This window comes from Hemiscyllium ocellatum, chromosome 3 (genome assembly GCF_020745735.1).
Source record: "Hemiscyllium ocellatum isolate sHemOce1 chromosome 3, sHemOce1.pat.X.cur, whole genome shotgun sequence".
Taxonomy (NCBI): domain Eukaryota; kingdom Metazoa; phylum Chordata; class Chondrichthyes; order Orectolobiformes; family Hemiscylliidae; genus Hemiscyllium; species Hemiscyllium ocellatum.
Window position 1 is genome coordinate 945,884 of NC_083403.1, and position 20,903 is coordinate 966,786.

The window sequence follows — 20,903 nt, forward strand, 5'->3', positions numbered from 1 at the left end:
ACCAGCACCAAACCTGATTCTGAATAACCGACAGTGGATTTGAAACACTGCTTTGTTTGTGCAAATGCTGCCAGATTTGCTGAGTTTCTCCAGCAATTTGTGGTTTTGTGAGCGCACGTGGTAGGTATGTTTTGTGCAAAATTTGGGGTTTGAGTTGCAGACCGACGCAAAGACAAATGAAGCAGCTTACAAACTTTAAAAAGAAAGTGCGGTTCACACACGCAGGCAAAGCACCAAAAAACCTGAGCTATATACATGTTCTTAGATTTATAGATGAGGGGTGCACCGTTCCCGGAGGTACTGCAATACCAGGTCGATGCGTGGAGTGGACGGAGCAAGCCCCTATTCCATCTTTTATCTCAAAAATCCACTTTGTTCATAAAATCATTTATAAGTACATACAGAGATTCTAAATTTGTTCTGCACATTCTTTGCAGAGAAAAACAAATAACGCATTCCTCAAAACATCCCTGCTGCTGCAAAAACAAAGATATTTCCTACTCATACAGGAAACAATTTATGTCCATTTCAATGCAACAAGAGTCTGCTAACTGAACAGACCCTCATAAAGCCCTCAGACGGCGGTAACTTTAGTTTGTCCCTCGTGATGTTGTTTTGAACTTTGGAAAGCACCAGTCTGCAACACTCAAGGCCAGCTCCTTATCACTGGAAAACCAACAAGTTTCAGAGAGACTACAAAGCAAGTTGATGGTTTGCCAGGCATTTATATTTGTCTCAAAGTGTGTCCCGGGCAACAGCCCCGTGGAGCGCAGAGTCCTGTGTCAAGGAATTGTTTGGGACAAATCTTGACATCTCTCTCCAGATCATCTTTGCAAAGGCACATTTGAAGAGATCCCTTCACCCCAGCCTCCCACCCCTATCGATGGCAGCCACTTTGAGGGCAGTATACAATGGTGCAGATATTCCAAGTGTACATGAAGGATCTAATGCAGAGTGCCCTTCTCACCACCAGCCAAACTGTGCCTTCTTGCATAGGTGTTATGCTAAATGATTTTTTCAACTGTCTGCTCAGGAAACTATCCACAGGATCAACCCTCTCAAGATACTACGTGCTGACCCCTGCCTGATGGACTTGTGTTCAAGACTGTTTTTCTTAAAAGCCTTCGCTGGAAGAACAGCTGATACAAATTGTCCAACTACTTGGAATGTTCTGCAGAAACAAGATCAGACATCCTTCACAACATAAATTCTTTACAATGCAGATAGAGGCCTCTCAGCCAGTTAATTATGCACTGACCCCTCAAAGGGCATCCCATCCAAACCCTGTGCCCCACACTATCTCCGTATCCCAGCTATTAACCATGGCTAATCCACATAGCCTTTGCATCCCTCGACAGCCAATCTACCCAACCTGCACATCTTTTTATTATGTGGAACCCACACAGACACAGGGGAAATGTGCAAACTCTACACAGCCAGTCAACCAAGGCTGGTCTCAAACACAGGTCCCTGGTGTTGTCAGGCAGCAGAGCTAACCATGGTGCCAGCCCTGCACCAGGGTGAAAGGAACTTCAGTACCTTGTTATATTTAGTGTTTGTGAACCAAAGGTCTGCACACAGCTTGATGCAGACACACACAAAGGTGGCCATTAGCAGGTGGATGTGTGCTCCCCCATTTGGGGGTACAGTGGCTCCGTGGTTAGCTCTGCTGCCTCACAGTACCAGGGACCCATGTCTGCTGGGTTTCCTCTGGGTGCTCCAGTTTCCTCCCACAATCCAAAGATGTGCAGGTTAGGTGAATCGGCCATGCTAAATTGTCCATCATGTTCAGGAATGTGCTGTTGGTCAAGGGAGAAATGATTGATCAGCCCAGTTTCCATAGTCCCTTGGGATTTATCCAATGATAAATGCTTTGGATGCAGGCATAGGTGGATGGGTTAATAAGTTTGCAGATGACACTAAAGTCAGTGGGGTAATGGACAGTGCGGAAGAATGTTGCAGGGGCACACGGATAAACTGCAGAATTGGACTGAGAGATGGTAAATGGAGTTCAATGCAGGAATGTGAAGTGATTCACTTTGGGAAGAATAACAGGAAGGCAGAATACTGGGCCAATGGAAAGATTCTTGATAGTGTAAATGAGCAGCGAGATCCCTGACAGTTGCCGCCCAGGTTGATAGAACCTTTAAGGTGGCACACAGTTTTATTGGTCGAGGGACTGCGTTCCGGACCCGTGATGTCATGCATCAACTGTACAAAACGCATCGACTGGGACAGCACCACTATCATAGGGCAAGCCAGACAGAGAACAGCCAGGGAATTCCTAGAGGCATGGCATTCATCCACAAACTCCATCAACAAACACATCGACCTGGACCCAATATACCAACCACCACAGCGGACAGCTCAAACTGACAACCGGAAGCGGCAAGGACAGACCACTATAAATACCGGAAGAAACATCAAAGAAGCGCTTCGCAGGAGGCTCCAAAGCACTGATGATGTCGCCTAGCCAGGGGACGAAACGTTTGCAACAAAAACTTCCAGCTCGGCGAACGGAACCACAACAACGGAAAGCATACCAAATGCCTTCTTCACGATCCTATCTACCTGCGACTCCACTTTCAAGGAGCAATGAACCTGCACTCCAAGGTCTCTTTATTCAGCAACACTCCCTAGGACCTTACCATTAAGTGTATAAATCCTGCTAAGATTTGCTTTCCCAAAACGCAGCACCTCACATTTATCTGAATTAAACTCCATCTGCCACTTCTCAGCCCATTGGCCCATCCTGTTGTAATCTGAGATAACCTTCTTCGCTGTCCACTACGCCTCCAATTTTGGTGTCATCTGCAAACTTACTAACTGTACCTCTTATGCTCGCATCCAAATCATTTACGTAAATGACAAAAAGTAGAGGACTCAGCACCGATCCTTGTGGCACTCCACTGGTCACAGGCTTCCAGTCTGAAAACAACCCTCCACCACCATCCTCTGTCTTCTGCCTTTGAGCCAGTTCTGTATCCAAATGGCTAGTTTTCCCTGTATTCCATGAGATCTCACCTTGCTCATCAGTCTCCCATGGGGAACCTTGTCGAACGCCTTACTGAAGTCCATATAGATCACATCTACTGTTCTGCCCTCATCAATCTTCTTTGTTACTTCTTCAAAAAATTCAATCAAGTTTGTGAGACATGATTTCCCACGCACAAATCCATGTTGACTATCCCGAATCAGTCCTTGCCTTTCCAAATACATGTACATCCTGTCCCTCAGGATTCCCTCCAACAACTTGCCCACCACTGAGGTTAGGCTCACCGGTCTATAGTTCCCTGGCTTGTCTTTACCGCCTTTCTTAAACAGTGGCACCACGTTTGCTAACCTTCAGTCTTCCGGCACCTCACCTAAGACTATCGATGATACAAATATCTCAGCAAGCGGCCCAGCAATCACTTCTCTAGCTTTCCACAGAGTTCTCTGGTACACCTGATCAGGTCCTGGGGATTTATCCACCTCTAACCATTTCAAGACATTCAGCACTTCCTCCTCTGTAATCTGGACATTTTGCAAAATGTCATCATCTATTTCCCTACAATCTGTATCTTCCATATCCTTTTGCACAGTAAATACTGATGCAAAATACTCATTTAGTATCTCCCCCATTCTCTGCAGCTCCACACAATGACTGCCTTGCTGAGCTTTGAGGGGCCCTATTCTCTCCTTAGTTACCCTTTTGTCCTTAATATATTTGTAAAAACCCTTTGGATTCTCCTTAATTGTATTTGCCAAAGCTATCTCATGTCCCTGTTTTGCCCTCCTGATTTCCCTCTCAAGTATACTCCTGCTTCCTTTATAATCTTCTAAGGATTCACTCGATCTATCCTGTCTGTACCTTACTAATGCTTCCTTCTTTTTCTTAACCAAACCCTCAGTTTCTTTAGCCATCCAGCATTCCCTATACCTACCAGCCTTCCCTTTCACCCTGACAGGAATATACTTTCTCTGGATTCTTGTTATCTCATTTCTGAAGGCTTCCCATTTTCCAGCTGTCCCTTTACCTGCAAACATCTGCCTCCAATCAGCTTTTGAAAGTTCTTGCCTAATACCATCAAAATTGGCCTTTCTCCAATTGCGAACTTCAACTTTTAGATCTGGTCTACCATTTTCCATCACGATTTTAAATGAATAGAATTATGGTCACTGGCCCCAAAGTGCTCCCCCACTGACACCTCAGTCTCCTGCCCTGCCTTATTTCCCAAGAGTAGGTCAAGTTTTGCACCTTCTCTAGTAGGTACATCCACATACTGAATCAGAAAATTGTCTTGTATGCACTTAAGAAATTCCTCTCCGTCTAAACCTTTAACATTATGGCAGTCCCAGTCGATGTTTGGAAAGTTAAAATCCCCTACCATAACTACCCCATTATTCTTACAGATAGCTGAGATCTCCTTACAAATCTGTTTCTCAATTTCCCTCTGACTATTGGGGGGTCTATAATACAATCCCAATAAGGTGATCATCCCTTTCTTATTTCTCAGTTCCACCCAAATAACTTCCCTGGATGTATTTCTGGGAATATCCTCCCTCAGCACAGCTGTAATGCTATCCCTTATCAAAAATGCCACTCCCCCTCCTCTCTTGCCTCCCTTTCTATCCTTCCTGTAGCATTTGTATCCTGGATCATTAAGCTGCCGTCCTGCCCATCCCTGAGCCATGTTTCCGTAATTGCTATGATATCCCAGTCCCATGTTCCTAACCATGTCCTGAGTTCATCTGCCTTCCCTGTTAGGCCCCTTGCATTGAAATAAATGCAGTTTAATTTATGAGTCCTACCTTGTCCCTGCCTGCCTTGACTGTTTGACTCACTTCTGTTCTCAACTGTACCAGTCTCAGATTGATCTCTTTCCTCACGATCTCCTTGGGTCCCAACCCCGCCACCTTACTAGTCTTAATCCTCCTAAGCAGTTCTAGCAAATTTCCCTGCCAGTATATTAGTCCCCTTCCAATTTAAGTGCAATCCGTCCTTTTTGTACAGGTCACTTCTACCCCAAAAGAGATTCCAATGATCTAAAAATCTCATACACCAGCTCCTCAGCCATGCATCCTCATCTCCTGCTCTATCCTCCTATTCCAGCCCTCACTAGTTTGTATCACTGGGAGTAATCCAAATATTACTACCCTTGAGGACCTCCTTTTTAAATTTCTGCCTCTTTGTAATCTCCCTTCAGAATCTCAACTTCTTCCCTTCCGATAGAACATAGAACATTACAGCGCAGTACAGGCCCTTCGGCTCTCGATGTTGAGCCGCCATGCAATACTAATCTGAAGCCCATTCCACCTACACTATTCCATGTACGTTCATCTGCCTGTCCAATGACGACTTAAATGCATTTCAAGTTGGCAAATCTACTACCGATGCAGGCAAAGCATTCCATACCCTTACTACTCTGAGTAAAGAAACTACCTCTGACATCTGTCTTATACCTATCTCCCCTCACTTTTAAAAGTTGTGTCTCCTCATGTTTGCCGTCCCTAAACTTGGAAAAAGGCTCTCCCTGCCCACCCTAACTAACCCTTTGATTATCTTGTATGTCTCTATTAAGTCACCTCTCAACCTTCTTCTCTCTAACGAGAACAGCCTCAAGGCCCTCAGCCTTTCCTCGTAAGACATTCCTTCCATACCAGGCAACATCCTTGTAAATCTCCTCTGCACCCTTTCCAGGGTGCTGAGGGAGGATATTCCCAGGAGAAATAGTTATATCATTGGTTCCAATGTGGACAATGACGTCTTGCTGGCCCCTCTCTCCTGTGAGAACATTCTGCACCCTTTCTGAGACATCCTTGATCCTGGCACCAGGGAAACAACACACCATTCTGCTTTTTCTCTGCTGGCCACAGGAACGTCTGTCTGTACCTCGGACTACAGAATCCCCTAACACAGTTGATCTCTTGGAAGCCGACATACCCCTCGTTGCATTAGAACCAGTTTCAACACCAGAAACTTCGCTGTTCGTGCTACGTTCCCCTGAGAATCCATCACCCCCCTACATTTCATTAGGGACATTTAAGTGACTGCTGGACATGCACATGGATAGCAGTGAAATGAGGGGTGCATAGGTTAAGTTATTATATTTTATATTAGGATTAATCCTCAGCACAACATCGTGAGCCAAAGGGCCTGTTCTGCACTGTATTGTTCTATATTCCATGTGCTAACATGACATTGCTGCTGCCTTGAGTTACCTTGTATCCTGAGGCCAGTTCAAACTTGCTGCAGATGCTCATGAGTCTGCTCTTGGAGGCACAGTACTTATATGGCCAGCAGTGTTCACTTCCATTTCCGATCAATAGTAACCCCGGGATAGTGATTGGGAGGTGGGTTTCAATGATGCTGAGTCAAAGAAGGTGGTGCTGAGAAAGCACAGATGGTCAGGCAGCATCCAAGGAGCAGGAGAATCGACGTGTTGAGTATTAGCTCTTCATCAGCTTATGCTCAAAACATTGATCCTCCTACTCCCCGGATGCTGCCTGACCAGCTTTTCCAGCTCCACACTCTTCGACTATGATCTCTAGCATCTGCAGTCTTCACTTTCATCCCCTCTAATGATGCAACCATCAACTGCCAAAGGTCAACATATCGTCTATTGTTCTAAGATGATCATGGCCTGGCACATGTGTGGGGCAAATGCTACTTGTCACTTGTCATCACAAATCCAGGGCTATCGTTCAGGTCTTGCTATCTTTGGACATGCACTACTCCAATACCTGAGGATTCGCGAAAAGTGCTGAACAATGTGCAGTCATTGGTGGTCTTTGGAGATCGCATTTTCCTGGGTGGCAACATCAGTGTGCCTTGTGACGCAGAGTCACATAACATGGAAACAGACCCTTCGGCCCAACTTGTCCATGCTCACCAGGTTTCTTGAAATGAACTCAAGTCATAGAGTCCTACAGCACGGAGAAATGTCTTTTGGCCCAAATTGGTCTATGCTGACCAAAATGTTTGCCCTCCATAACCCCAATTCCCTTGAAATGCACTTGGCCCATATCCTTCTAATCCTTTCCTATCCATGTATTTGTCTAAATGCCTTTTAAATGTTATTAATGTATATGCCTCCACCACTTCTGCTGGCAGCTCATTCCATATGCATATCACCCTCTGTGCAAGAAAGTTGCCTCTCAGGTTCCCTTTTATGCCCTCTTGTCCTCCATTCTCCAACCCTGGGAAAAAGACTGAGCGCATTTACCCTGTCCATGCCTCTCATAATCTTATACACCTCTAAAAGGTTCCCCCATCAGTCTCCTATGCTCTAAAATAAACATTCTAGCTTGTTCAACCTCTCCCTAAAACTCAGACCATGGGAGTCCAGGCAATATCCTTGTAAATTTCTTCTGCATTCTTTCTAGATTAGTAACGTCCTTCCTACAACAAGGTGACCAAAATACTCAAGTGTGGTCTCACCAACATCCTGGATAATAGCAACATAACTTCCCAACTTCTATACTCAATGACTTGACTGATGAGGGCCAGTGTGCCAAAAGCCTTCATCATTGCCCTGTCTACCTGGGACACAACTTTCAGAGAACTGTGAACCTGAACTCCAAGGTCCCTCTGTTCCATGACACTCCTTACGGCCCTACCGTTCACCATGAATTCCTACCTTGATTTGACTTTCGAAAATGCAAGACCACACACTTATCCATAAACTCCCCAGCTGGTCAAGGTCTTGCTGCAATTTCTGATTACCTTCCTCACTGTCCACAATGCTGCCTAGTTTAGTGCCAACAGCAAATTAATGAATGCCTTGGACATTCTCATCCAAATCATTGATATAGGTAACAAACAGCAATGGACTCAACACTGACCCCTGAGGTACTCCACTACTCACAAGCCTCCAGTCTGACAAGCAGCCTTCCACTATTACCCTCTGCGTCCTATCATCAAACCAATTTTGTATCCAGTTTGCCAGCTTATTTTGGATTCCATGTAATTTAGCCTTCAAGAGCAGCCTGCCATGTGGAACCTTATTAAAGGCCTACTGTAATACATATAGACTATGTTCATTGCCCTGCCCACATCAACCTTGCTAGTCACTTCATCAAAGAACTCTAACAAATCTGTGAGGCATGATCTCCCACTCACAAAGAAACTAGTCCCATTTGCCTATATTTGGCCCATATTCCTCTAAGCCTATGCTAACTATGTAGCTGTCGAAATTCCTTCTAAATGTTGTAATTGTACTCACCCGTACTACTTTCTCTAGCCGCTTGTTCAATGTACATACACCCTTTATCTATTGCCCCTCATGATTTTATAAACCTCGACCATGTCACCCCTACGTCTCTGCCAATTCAGCCTCTCCTTATAACTCAAACACTCCAGTCTCGGTAGCACCTTTGTAAATCTGTTTTGCACCCATTCCAGTTTAATAACATCCTTCCTATTGCAAGGTGACCAGAATTGTAAATATAGAACATTGAACATAGAACAGTACAGCACAGAACAGGCCCTTCAGCCCACGATGTTGTGCCAACCACTGATCCTCATGTATGCACCCTCAAATTTCTGTGACCATATGCATGTCCAGTAGTCTCTTAAATGTCCCCAATGACCTCGCTTCCACAACTGCTGCTGGCAACGCATTCCATGCTCTCACAACACTGTGTAAAGAACCCGCCGCTGACATCCCCTCCAACCAGCTGAAAACTATGACCCCTCGTGTTAGTCATTCCTGCCCTGGGAAATTGTCTCTGGCTATCAACTCTATCTATGCCTCTCATTATCTTGTATACCTCAATTAGATCCCCTCTTCTCCTCCTTTTCTCCAATGAAAAAAGTCCGAGCTCAGTCAACCTCTCCTCATAAGATAAGCCCTCCAGTCAAGGCAGCATCCTGGTAAACCTCCTCTGAACCCTCTCCAAAGCACCCACATCTTTCCTATAATAGGGCGACCAGAACTGGACACAGTATTCCAAGTGCAGTCTAACCAAAGTTTTATAGAGCTGCAACAAGATCTCACGACTCTTAAACTCAATCCCCCTGCTAATGAAAGTGAAAACACTATATGCTTTCTTAACAACCCTGTCCACTTGGGTGGCCATTTTAAGGGATCTATGTACCTGCACACCAAGATCGCTCTGTTCCTCCACACTGCCAAGAATCCTATCCTTAATCCGATACTCAGCTTTCAAATTCGACCTTCCAAAATACATCACCTTGCATTTATCCAGGTTGAACTCCATCTGCCACCTCTCAGCCCATCTCTGCATCCTGTCAATGTCCCGCTGCAGCCTACAACATCCCTCTATACTGTCAATGACACCTCCAACCTTTGTGTCATCTGCAAATAGTATTTCAAATGTGGCCTCACCAAACATGACTTCCCAACTACTGTACTCAATGCTCTCACCGATGAAGACAATATACCAAATGCACCACCTTGTCTCCCTGACACCACTTTCAAACAATTATGTACCTAGACCCCTTGGTCTCCCTGTTTGAGAACACTCCCCAAGAGCCCTTCCTTTAACTGTGTAAGTCCTGCCCTGGTTGTCTTACCAAAATGCAATACCTCGCATTTATCTGAATTAAATTCCATCAGCCATTCCTCAGCCCACTGGCCCAGTTGCACTGTTAGATAAATGTCTTCACTGTCCACTATACTCCAATTTTGCAGTCATCCGCAAACTTACCAATCATGCCTCCTGTATTTTTATCCAAATAATTTATATAAATAATGAACAACTGTGGACCCAGCACCGATCCTTGCAGCACACCACTGCTCACAGGCCTCCAGTTGGAACAACTCTCTACCACCATTCTCCTTCTAGCACTGTCAAGACAATTTTGTATCTAACTGGCTAGCCCTCCCTGAATTCTTTGTGATCTAACCCGACTTAACCATCTTCCATGCGGAACCTTTAGAAGGCTGTGCTAAAGTTCATGGAGACATAAATGTGTCTGCTATTGCATTGGAATCAACAGGGGACAAAGTCTGATATAGGAGAAAATTTGAAATAGCAGAATCTGAACAAGTGCATACAGGAGACAATGCATTGAAATTGAGGAAAGCAAATTTTGAGGAACAGCATTGAATCCCTAACGAGCAACAGTAGGCTAACTGGAAAGAGCAAATGAATGCAAAAGTTGGAATGTGTACTGAAAACAACAAATGCTGGAGGTCAGGGTGGGTCAGACAGCACTAGCGTGCTTTGACTCTCTAAAAAAATGTCCCTGTCCACCTTTTCCCTCTAACTCCACATTTATTATGGTTAATCACCCTAACCTGCACACTGCAGGGGAATTTAGTACGGCCTATTCACCCTACCTGCATGTCCCTGAACTGTGGAGGGAATCCCAAGCAACCACCAGAAATGCACTCAGACATAGGGAGAACATGCCTCTTAAATGTTGCAATTGTACCAGCCTCCACCACATCCTCTGGCATCTGTGCCACGTGGGCGGCACAATGGCACAGCGGTTAGCACTGCTGCTTCACAGCACCAGAGACCCGGGTTCAATGGGGAGTTTGCACATTCTCCCTGTGTCTGCGTGGGTTTCCTCCGGGTGCTCCGGGTTCCTCCCACAGTCCAAAAATGTGCAGGTTAGGTGAATTGGCCCTTCTAAATTGCCCATAGTGTGAGGTGAAGGGGTAAAGGTAGGGGTATGAGTGGGTTGCGGGTCAGTGCGGTCTGGTTGGGCCGAAGGCCCTGTTTCCACACTGTAAGTAATCTATAAATCTAAACCTCCAATTTTGGTGTCATCTGCAAACTTACTAACTGTACCTCTTATGCTCACATCCAAATCATTTATGTAAATGACAAAAAGTATAGGGCCCAGCACCGATCCTTGTGACACTCCACTGCTCACAGGCCTCCAGTCTGAAAAACAACCCTCCACCACCACTCTCTGCTTCTACCTTTGAGCCAGTTCTGTATCCAAATGGCTAGTTCTCAGTCTCCCATGGGGAACCTTGTTGAATGCCTGACTGAAGTCCACATATCTAATCTACCAAAAAATAACCTAGTGTTGTGTGATTTTTAAACTTAGTCCAGTACCAGCACCTCCACATCATTACCACTACACCAACAATGCCGCTAGTTTAAGAAGTAATGGAAAGCAATGGAAGCCAGTTGTCAAAATCTGTGTTCTTTTGAATTTTATACCTTCCTGCCCCGACTAGGAAACCTGCAACGTTGTTGCCAGTCTTGCAGCACGTGGTATTAACAAGTTTGGATGCTGTTTACCATATCAAAAACATTGAAGTGGGCAAGAAAGGTAATGGCGTGTAATAACGGAACTACAAAATTCAGTATAATTGTTGTTTGCTGATTTTAGATGGGCTTTCTCACGGATAACTGGAAACCCTAATTAAAATTACTTGTTCTTTTCTAAGAACCTGTTTTCGGCTATACAGCTGTGACTTTATCTGTTACTGATCATTCAAATATCAACCAAGGAATCCATTGCAGGAGAGAAAAGGAACAATTACGTTCTGCTCTTCTGGCTGATTTGCAATGGTTTAGGTTGTTTCATATCAGCAAATTGGAAGCTAAAAGCCAAGTCGAACAAGCACAACTTGATTTCGATATGCCAGTGTAATGAAGGAGCAGCACTCTGAAAACTAGTGCTTCCAAATAAACCTGTTTGTACGCAACACCAGGTTATAGACCAAGTTAAAAATCACACAACATCAAATTATAGTCTGGCAGATTTATTTGGAAGCCAGGCTGCCAGAGGAAGTGGTGGAGGCTGGTACAATTGCCACATTTAAAAGGCACCTCAATGGGTATATGAACAGGAAGGGTTTGGAGGGGTATGAGCAAAGTGCTGGCAGGTGGGACTATATTGGGTTGGGATATTTGGTCAACGTGGACGAGTTGGACCGAAGGATCTGTTTCTGTGCTGTACCTCTCCAGGACTCGAAGCACAACTTCAAACAGTGTGTTGGTGCAATGTCCTGACTGTATCCAAAGTGGCATTATCTCAACCAGCTTCTTTGATGTTAACCTGTATGTAGATGAGTGAGCTGCTTCTTTTACAACAATCATTTAAAAGCAGCATTGAAGAAACTGGAGACATTACCAATGCGACACCAATGTGATTAGTTTAAACACTGAGAAGTCTATGCAAGGAAGTGTGAAGTTTATCCATTGAAAACAAAGACATTCGGCAGATCAGGTCTGACATTCCAACATAAAATACCACAAAACACTTCACACATCTGATTGCTGCATGTTTACACCCACTCAGGGCTGTCCAGTAAGTTAAAGGGATAAGCTAATAACATGATCAAAAGTAATCAGACTTTCATGAAGAAAGCTCCAAACTGCAGACTCTCTGTGATGTATTTGGCAAAAACAGTCTCCTGGTCAAGTATCACTCCAGAGAACTGAGATTTATTGTGTGAAAATTAATTTCTGCATTTCCAGCATCTTAATAGACTTGAATATTTCAAAACTATCTAATTGATGAAAGATCTCTGCACAATCCAGTAGGAAAGAAATAAACACATCTTTTTTGAGAAACCCAGCAGAAACTATTAAAAATGAAAAACAACAATTCAACTCTCTCACATGGTGAGCTGACCAAATTATCTTTTAAAAAAATAATGTTTAAAGATATCTTTTTGGATGAAGACAAGCTTTTCCCCAGCATGAAGGAATCAATAATGAGAGGTCATGCTTTAAAGATGAGAGGTGGAAAGTTTAAGGGAGATACACACGGAAGTACTTCACACAGAGGGTGGTGGGCGTCTGGAACGCATTGCCAGCAGACGTGGTTGAGGCAGGCATGGTAGATTCATTTAAGACGCATGAGTAGGTGGGGAGCAGAGGGATACAGATGCTTAGGAATCGACCGTCAGGTTTAGACAATACATATGGATCGGCTCAGGCTTGGAGGGTTGAAGGGCCTGTTCCTGGGCTGTAAATTTTCTTTTTCTTCTAAAACTCTGATTTCTGAACACAGAGCATCGGAGTCCAAGAGGTTGGTACTGGAAAAGCACAGCCAGTCAGGTAGCATCTGAGGAGCAGGAGGATCGACATTTGGGCATAAGTCCTTTATGCCCAAAATGTCGATGTACCTGCTCCTCAGACTCTGCCTGACCTTCTGTGATTTTCCAGCACCACATTCTCAACTCTGATCTCCAGTCGTCACTTGCTCCTAGAACACAGAGCATCGTCAGGAAATCTTGAATAAGTTTTAGAAATGAAAAGAAACTAGGTTAATTGAGAACTCATTCAATTAAAATACTAATCTGTCTTGACTGGGGAGTCTGATCCCCGTGGTGCTCAATGGAAACTGAACAGCAGTGTGTGTCTGTTGAGACTGTGGTGCTGGAAAAGCACTGCAGGTCAGGCAGCATCCGAGGAGCAGGAGAATTCACGTTTTGGGCATAAGCCCTTCATCAGAATGGGCTGGCCAGTTCAAATGAAACCAGACAGATCACCAATCTGTTCCACTGTCTGTCAATTGCAAAGTGCATCCTTCCCTGTGCAGGTCTGGATCCTAATGTTGATTAGAGTGCGAACAGTAGGCTATTAAAGTGAACAGTTCCATGTGAGTTGCACCATCAGAAATGTTAGCTCAATATATTCAAACTGTAAAACGTCCAAAGCTACTATCATCTGTCAAAACAATTTAGATTCAATCCATAAGTTATCACGAGTACCTGAGTGCGTGTCATCATCGTTGTTGGTAAACCCTTGTCGCTGTTAATCCTTTGTTAATTTCAATTCAATATCCACGTTTCCTGCACAAATTTTAAGTTGCTTCTGGCATTATGTTTGCTATCTTGTGAGAGGCTTGGAGGTGAATCAATTACTTGTGATCGCCTCCTGACTCCACCTCCACAGTCCATTGTTGTCAACAGAAATAACAAAACAGGTAGAACTTTTGCCTGAGGCACAGGGATTTTTAAACAAGTTACAAACAAATGATTTCTCTCCATTCACTTCAAATGCAACTGGGAATAACGTTTCTTAAACTTATTAACCACAGAACCAAAGCTAAAATATTACAGTAAAACATTATTTTATTAATTGTTTTATTTCTCATTTCATTGAAATCTATTTCCTAATCAATTCTGAGTTGGACATTTTGCTGCCTTTCCTTGAGTTTCACTGTGTAGAAAGAAATTAGATTGATTGGAAACTCATTCAAATGCAGCGTGATTTAGACAGGCTGAATGAGTGAGCAAATACATGACAGATGAAGTATAACGTGGACAAAAGGAAAGTTATCTACTTCAGTAGCAAAAACAGGAAGGCACATTATTATCTGAATGACTATAAATAGAGTGGGGGGACTGTATTATGAGCTTGTGGGCCCATGGGCCGTCAGTTTGGTCGGTGGGGGTTCCTCAGGCCTGGGTATCCTGTTGCAAGGAGGCAGCTTCACCATCACCGAGGTTAAGGAGGTGGTGGGCGGGCGACTCCTCGTCACCGACAGCATGTACAGGAATGCTCCCCTGAGACTGATTAATGTGTACGCCCCAGTGGGTAAGATGAACGGTTGGCCGTCATGCAACAGCTTCCACTGTTGCTGGCTGTGTCCAGGCCAGTCATTCTGGCTGGAGACTTCAAATGTATCATTGATGCAGATGGACGATCTGGCGGGGGGAGTGGGACAGTAAACTGGACACCACGTCCAGAGCCCTGATGGACACGGTAAAAGATGCCAAGCTGCATGACATCCTCATCACCCCTGCAGACGGAGCGCAATGTAGATACACCTGGTCATGGACAGACGGGTCTATCCACTCAAGGATAGATTACCTGTTTGTGTCCTGAATGCTCTCGGTCAGATCCACCGATGTCAAGCCGGTGTTCTTCTCTGACCACTGCCTCCTGCCAGCCGACTGTCACCTACAGGACAGCAGCGGGCTGGCAAGGGAACGTGGAGGCTGAACACAAAGCTGTTGACCCTGGGAAACATTGAGGAGCTCAAGAGGGTCTACGCAGGTTGGAGAACCGTGAAGCCCCTCTTTGATTCCCCAGCAGACTGGTGGGAAACAGTAAAAGGGAGCATCAAGAGGTTCTTCATCCTCAAGGTGTTCAGGAGGCGATAGAGAGGCGGCGAAACTGTCCCAACTTCAGGAAAGTATGCAGAACCTGCTCCCGCTGCAGACGATGGGGGTCGATGTCACAGAGGACCTCAAGGAGGTGAAGGGCCGGCAAGCCTCGCTCCAAGATAATCTTCCGGTCCAGGGTCGGCTCCGTGGAGCAAGACGAAACTTGCTCACGTTTCTTCTTCCAGAGGGTGCACAAAGAGAGCTCCGTGCTCAGCAGCCTGAAGGAAGAAGATGGCTCAGTAACGTCATCTCAGGCTGACATCATGAGGCTCAGCAAATCCTACTATGCCAGTCTGTATGACTCGAAGCCAACCGCCAGCGCGGCCTCCCAGTCGTTCCTGTCCTCTATCACAGAGGTCTTAGATGACAGAACATGAGAGAGGCTGGACCAGCCACTATCTCTGGATGAGCTGACCATGGCCCTCGAGTCCTTCGAAAAGAATAAAACTCTCGGAAGCGACGACTTACTGGTCGAGCTCTATGCTGCTCTGTGGGACTTGTTTGGCCAGGACCTGCTGGAGGTGTATGTCAGTATGCTTCTGGCAGGTACCATGAGGGAATCCATGAGGAAAGGCATCGTCACCCTCATCTACAAGCGGAAGGGGGAGAGGGAGGAACTCAGAAATTGGAGACCAATCGCACTATTGAATGGAGATTACAAAATTATGTCAAAGGTAATCGCCAACCGGGTCAGGTCTGCTCTGGGGTCAGTGATTCACCCTGACCAAACCTGTGCTGTACCGGGCAGGAAAATTGCTGAGAGTCTCGCACTCCTGAGGGATACGACCGCCTACGTGCAGGACAGAGGGTTGGACACCTGCCTCATCAGCCTGGACCAGGAGAAAGCCTTTGACAGGATATCACACACGTATATGAGATATGTTCTCTCCAAAATGGGCTTTGGGGAGGGAATCTGCAATTGGATCAGACTGCGCTACACCAACATTGTCAGTGCAGTCTCAATCAATGGGTGGGAATCAGATAGTTTCCCAGTCAGATCCGGAGTCAGGCAGGGCTGCCCACTCTCTCCTGCCTTGTTTGTGTGCTGCATAGAGCTATTTGCCAAGCCCATCAGGAAGGATGCGAATCTGAGAGGGGTGACTATTCCTGGCAGTGGGGGCCTGCAGGTTAAGGCCTCCCTGTACATGGATGACATTGCCGTTTTCTGCTCGGACTCGCTGTCCGTGCACAGACTCATGTGCGTATGCGACCAATTTGAATGGGTGTTGGGGGACAAGGTAAACCGAGGCAAGAGCGAGGCCATTTTCTTCGGGAACTGGGCCAACCAATCCTCAATCTCCTTCACCGTCAGGACCAACCATCTGAAGGTGCTGGGTATTTGGTTTGGGGAGTGTTGGGGCGTGTGACAAGTCTTGGGAGGAGCGTATCAGCAAAGTGAGGCAGAAACTGGGCAGATGGAAGCTACGGTCACTCTCTATCGTGGGAAAAAACCTGGTCATCAGGTGTGAGGCACTGTCATTGCTGTTATACGTGCCACAGATCTGGCCTATTCCCAGAACCTGTGCTGCTGCAGTCATCCGGGCCATCTTCCAATTTATATGGAGATCAAAGATGGACCGGGTCCAAAGGGACTCGATGTGTAACGATCTGGGCATCGGGGGAAAAAACACACCCAATGCCACCATCACCTTGATGGCTGCGTCAAGCTGTGCGTGGATCTCCGTTACGCAAACACCAAGTGTCACTACGTACTGAGGTTCTACCTGTCCCTGGTGTTGCAAAGGACGGGCCTGGCCTCGCTGCTGTGGAACGCTCCGAGTAGTTGGACCGTTCCATACCAGCTGTCCTTCGTGGAGAAATTTATGAAGAAAAACACCTTTGACCACAAGTCCATCAGGAAGTGGTCAGCACGTAGTGTCCTTGAGACCCTTCGGGCAAAGGAGAGGGCGGATCCTATCGAGCGGTTCCCTCAGCAGACTGTCAAAGTCATTTGGCAGAATGCCTCATCACCAGAACTTTCCAACAAGCACCAAAACATGGCTTGGCTGGTGGTGAGAAGGGTTCTGTCTGTGAGATCCTTTATGCACGCCTGGACACTCAGCCGCATCGCACACTGCCCTCGAAGCAGCTGCAGTGGGGACGAGACTGTCACACAGTCTGGAATGTGCCAATGGAGAAGAAGTCTGGAGAGGAATGCAGTGGTGTTTGTCGTGGTTCGTCCCGAGCAGCGCCGTTACGTGGGACTCCGTGCTCTACGGTCTGTTCCCCGGGACGCACACTGAGACGAACGTCAACTGTGCCTGGAGGATCATGAACTCGGTCAAGGACGCTCTCTGGGTGGTCCGAAACCTGTTGATATTCCAGCTGAAGGAGTTGACCCCAACTAAGTGTTGCAGACTGGCACATTCCAAGGTCCAGCACTACGTGTCGAGGGACGCGCTGACGCTTGGGGCAGCTGCTGCCAAGGCATGGTGGGAAAAAACATCTGCCTGCCTAAGAAGAACAGGGGGGTCAAGTAGTCTTTTGGGCTTTGCTGACGCCTCAGCTAAATATATGGACATATGATTGATAACCGTACAGACCGGCATATACAAATGATAAATTCTGATCTCTGTATGCAAATGTTTATGTATGTATGGCATGACTAACTGTACAGACCATCAAATTATTTTATGAATAAAGTATATTTTTGAAACTAAAAAAAATGCAGGCATAGCAGATGGTAAAGAAATGCAAAAGGTATGATGGCCTTCACAGCAAAAGCATTAGAGTACAGAAGCAGGGGGGTGCGCATAAAAAGCAAGACTAATCCAACCCAGGCAATTACTGTACATCAAGGTACTCTCACTTAAAATTTTTTACAGTGCGGATAGAGGCCTCTCAGCCAGTTGATTCTGCACTGAATCCTTGAAGGGCGTCCCATCCAAACCCAGTGCCCCACACTATCCCCGTAACCCAGTATTAACCATGGCTAATCCACATAGCCTTCACATCCCTGGACACTATGGGAGAATTTAGCACAGCCAATCCAGCTAACCTGCACATCTTTTTACTGTGTGAAACCCACAGTGACACAGGGGAAATGTGCAAACTCTACACAGACAGTCAGCCAAGACTGGAATCAAATTGAGGCAAAAGTGAGGACTGCAGATGCTGGAAATCAGAGTCTAGATTAGAATGGTGCTGAAAAAGCACAGCCAGTCAGGCAGCAACCGAGGAGCAGGGAAATTGACACTTCGGGCAAAAGAGCTTTATCAGACCATCCTGATGAATGGCGTTTCACCGAAACATCGATTTTCCTGCTCCTCGGATGCTGCCTTACCGGCTGTGCTTTTCCAGCACCACTCTAGAGTGGAATTAAATCCAGGTCCCTGGTGTTGTCAGGCAGCAGCGATAACCACAGTACCAGTCGTGCACCAGGGTGAAAGGAACTTCAGTATCCTGTTGCATTTAGTGTTTGTGAACCAAAGGTCTGCACACAGCTTGATGCAGACACACACAAAGGTGGCCATTAAGAGGAGGATATGTGTTCCCCCATTTGGGGGTACAGTGGCTCCGTGGTTAGCTCTGCTGCCTCACAGTACCAGGGACCCATGTCTGCTGGGTTTCCTCTGGGTGCTCCAGTTTCCTCCCACAATTCAAAGACGTGCAGCTTAGGTGAATCGGCCATGCTAAATTGCCCATCATGTTCAGAGACGTATAGGCTAGGTGCATTATTAAGGGGTAAATGTAGAGAAATAGCGTAGAGGAATAGGTCTGGGTGGTTTATTCTTTGGAGGGTCAGTGTACAGGGAGGAGGGACTTGGGGGAGGGGGGTTGGGAATGTGATAGGTGGAAGGAGGTTAAGGTGAGGGTGATAGGTCGGCGAGGGTGTGGGGGTGGAGAGGTCGGAAAAAAGATTGCAGGTCAAGAAGGCGGTGCTGAGTATCATCCTTCGTCATTTCCGCCACCTCCAAACAGACCCCACCACCAAGGATATATTTCCCTCCCCTCCCCTATCAGCGTTCCGGAAAGACCACTCCCTCCGCAACTCCCTAATCAGGACACCCGCACCAACCAACCCAACCACCCCGTGGCTGAACACTAACTCCCCTTCCCATTCCGCCAAGGACATGCAGGTCCTTGGCCTCCTCCATCGCCAGACCATGCCAACACGACGCCTGGAGGAACAGCGCCTCATCTTCTGCCTAGGAACCCTCCAGCCACAAGGGATGTATGCAGATTTCTCCAGCTTCCTCATTTCCCCTCTCAGTCCCAACTCTTGGACTCAGCACCGACTTCTTGACCTGCAATCTTCTTCCCGACCTCTCCGCCCCCACCCCCTCTCCGGCCTATCACCCTCACCTTAACCTCCTTCCACCTATCACATTCCCAACGCCCCTCCCCCAAGTCCCTCCTCCCTCCCTTTTATCATAGCCTGCTTGACACACCCTCCTCATTCCTGAAGATGTGCTTATGCTCGAAACGTCGATTCTCCTGCTCCTTGGATGCTGCCTGACCTGCTGCACTTTTCCAGCAACACATTTTTCAGCTCTTTCCTCCGGGTGCTTTGGTTTCCTCCCACAATCCAAAAATGTGAAGTTTAGGTGAATTGGCCATGCTAAATTGCCCGTAGTGTTAGGTGAATGAGGTAAATGTAGGGGAATGTGTCTGGGTGGGTTGCACTTTGGTGGGTCAGTGTGGACGTGTTGGGCCGAAGGGCTTGTTTCCACACTGCAAGTAATAGAGTCATAGAGATGTACAGCATGGAAACAGATCCTTCGGTCCAACCTGTCCATGCCGATCAGATCTCCCAATCAAATCTAGTCGCACCTGCCAGCACCCGGCCCATATCCCTCCAAACCCTTTCTATTCATATCCCCATCCAAATCTCTCTTAAGTGCTGCAATTGTACCAGCCTCCACCACATCCTCTGGCAGCACATTCCATACACGTACCGCCCTCTGCGTAAAAAAGTTGCCCCTTAGGTCTCTTTTATATCTTTTCCCTCTCACCCTAAGTCTATGCCCTCTAGTTCTGGATTCCCCGACCCCAGGGAAAAGACTTTGTCTATTTATCCTATCCATACCTCTCATAATTTTGTACACCTCTATAAGGTCACCCCTCAGCCTCCAAAGCTCCAGGGAATAGCCCCAGCCTGTTCAGTCTCTCCCTGTTGCTCAGATCCTCCAAGCCTGGCAAAATCCTTGTAAATCTTTTCTGAACCCTTTCAAGTTTCACAACATCTTTCCGATAGGAAGGAGACCAGAATTGCACGCAATATGCCAATAGTAGCCTAACCAATGTCCTGTACAGCCGCAACATGACCTCCCAACTCCTGCACACAATACTCTGACCAATAGCATACCAAACGCTTCTTCACTATCCTATCTATCTGCGACTCCACTTTCAAGGATCTATGAATGTGCACTCCAAGATCTCTTTGTTCAGCAACACTCCTAGGACCTTACCATTAAGTGTATAAGTCCTGCTAAGATTCGTTTTCCCAAAATGCAGCACCTCGCATTTATCTGAATTAAACGTCATCTGCCACTTCTCAGCCCATTGGCCCATCTGGTCCAGATTCTGTTGTAATCTGAGGTAACCCTCTTCGCTGTCCCAACCCAATCTAGTCCTACCTGCCAGCACCTGGCCCATATCCCTCCAAATCCTTCCTCTTCATATATCCATCCAAACGCCTCTTAAATGTTGCAATTGTACCAGCCTCCACCACATCCTCTGGCAGCTGCGCCGCATGGGTGGCACGGTGGCACAGCGGTTAGCACTGCTGCCTCACAGCGCCAGAGACCTAGGTTCAATTCCCGACTCAGGCGATTGACTGTGTGGAGTTTGCACATTCTCCCCGTGTCTGCGTGGGTTTCCTCTGGGTGCTCCGGTTTCCTCCCACAGTCCAAAAATGTGCAGGTT

General features: G+C 46.5%; 1 pseudogene; it reads right to left on the reverse strand.

Annotated features, from left to right (window-relative positions):
* Window positions 1–275: 275 nt before the first annotated feature.
* Window positions 276–447, reverse strand: LOC132809419 (U2 spliceosomal RNA; annotated as a pseudogene).
* Window positions 448–20,903: the final 20,456 nt, after the last annotated feature.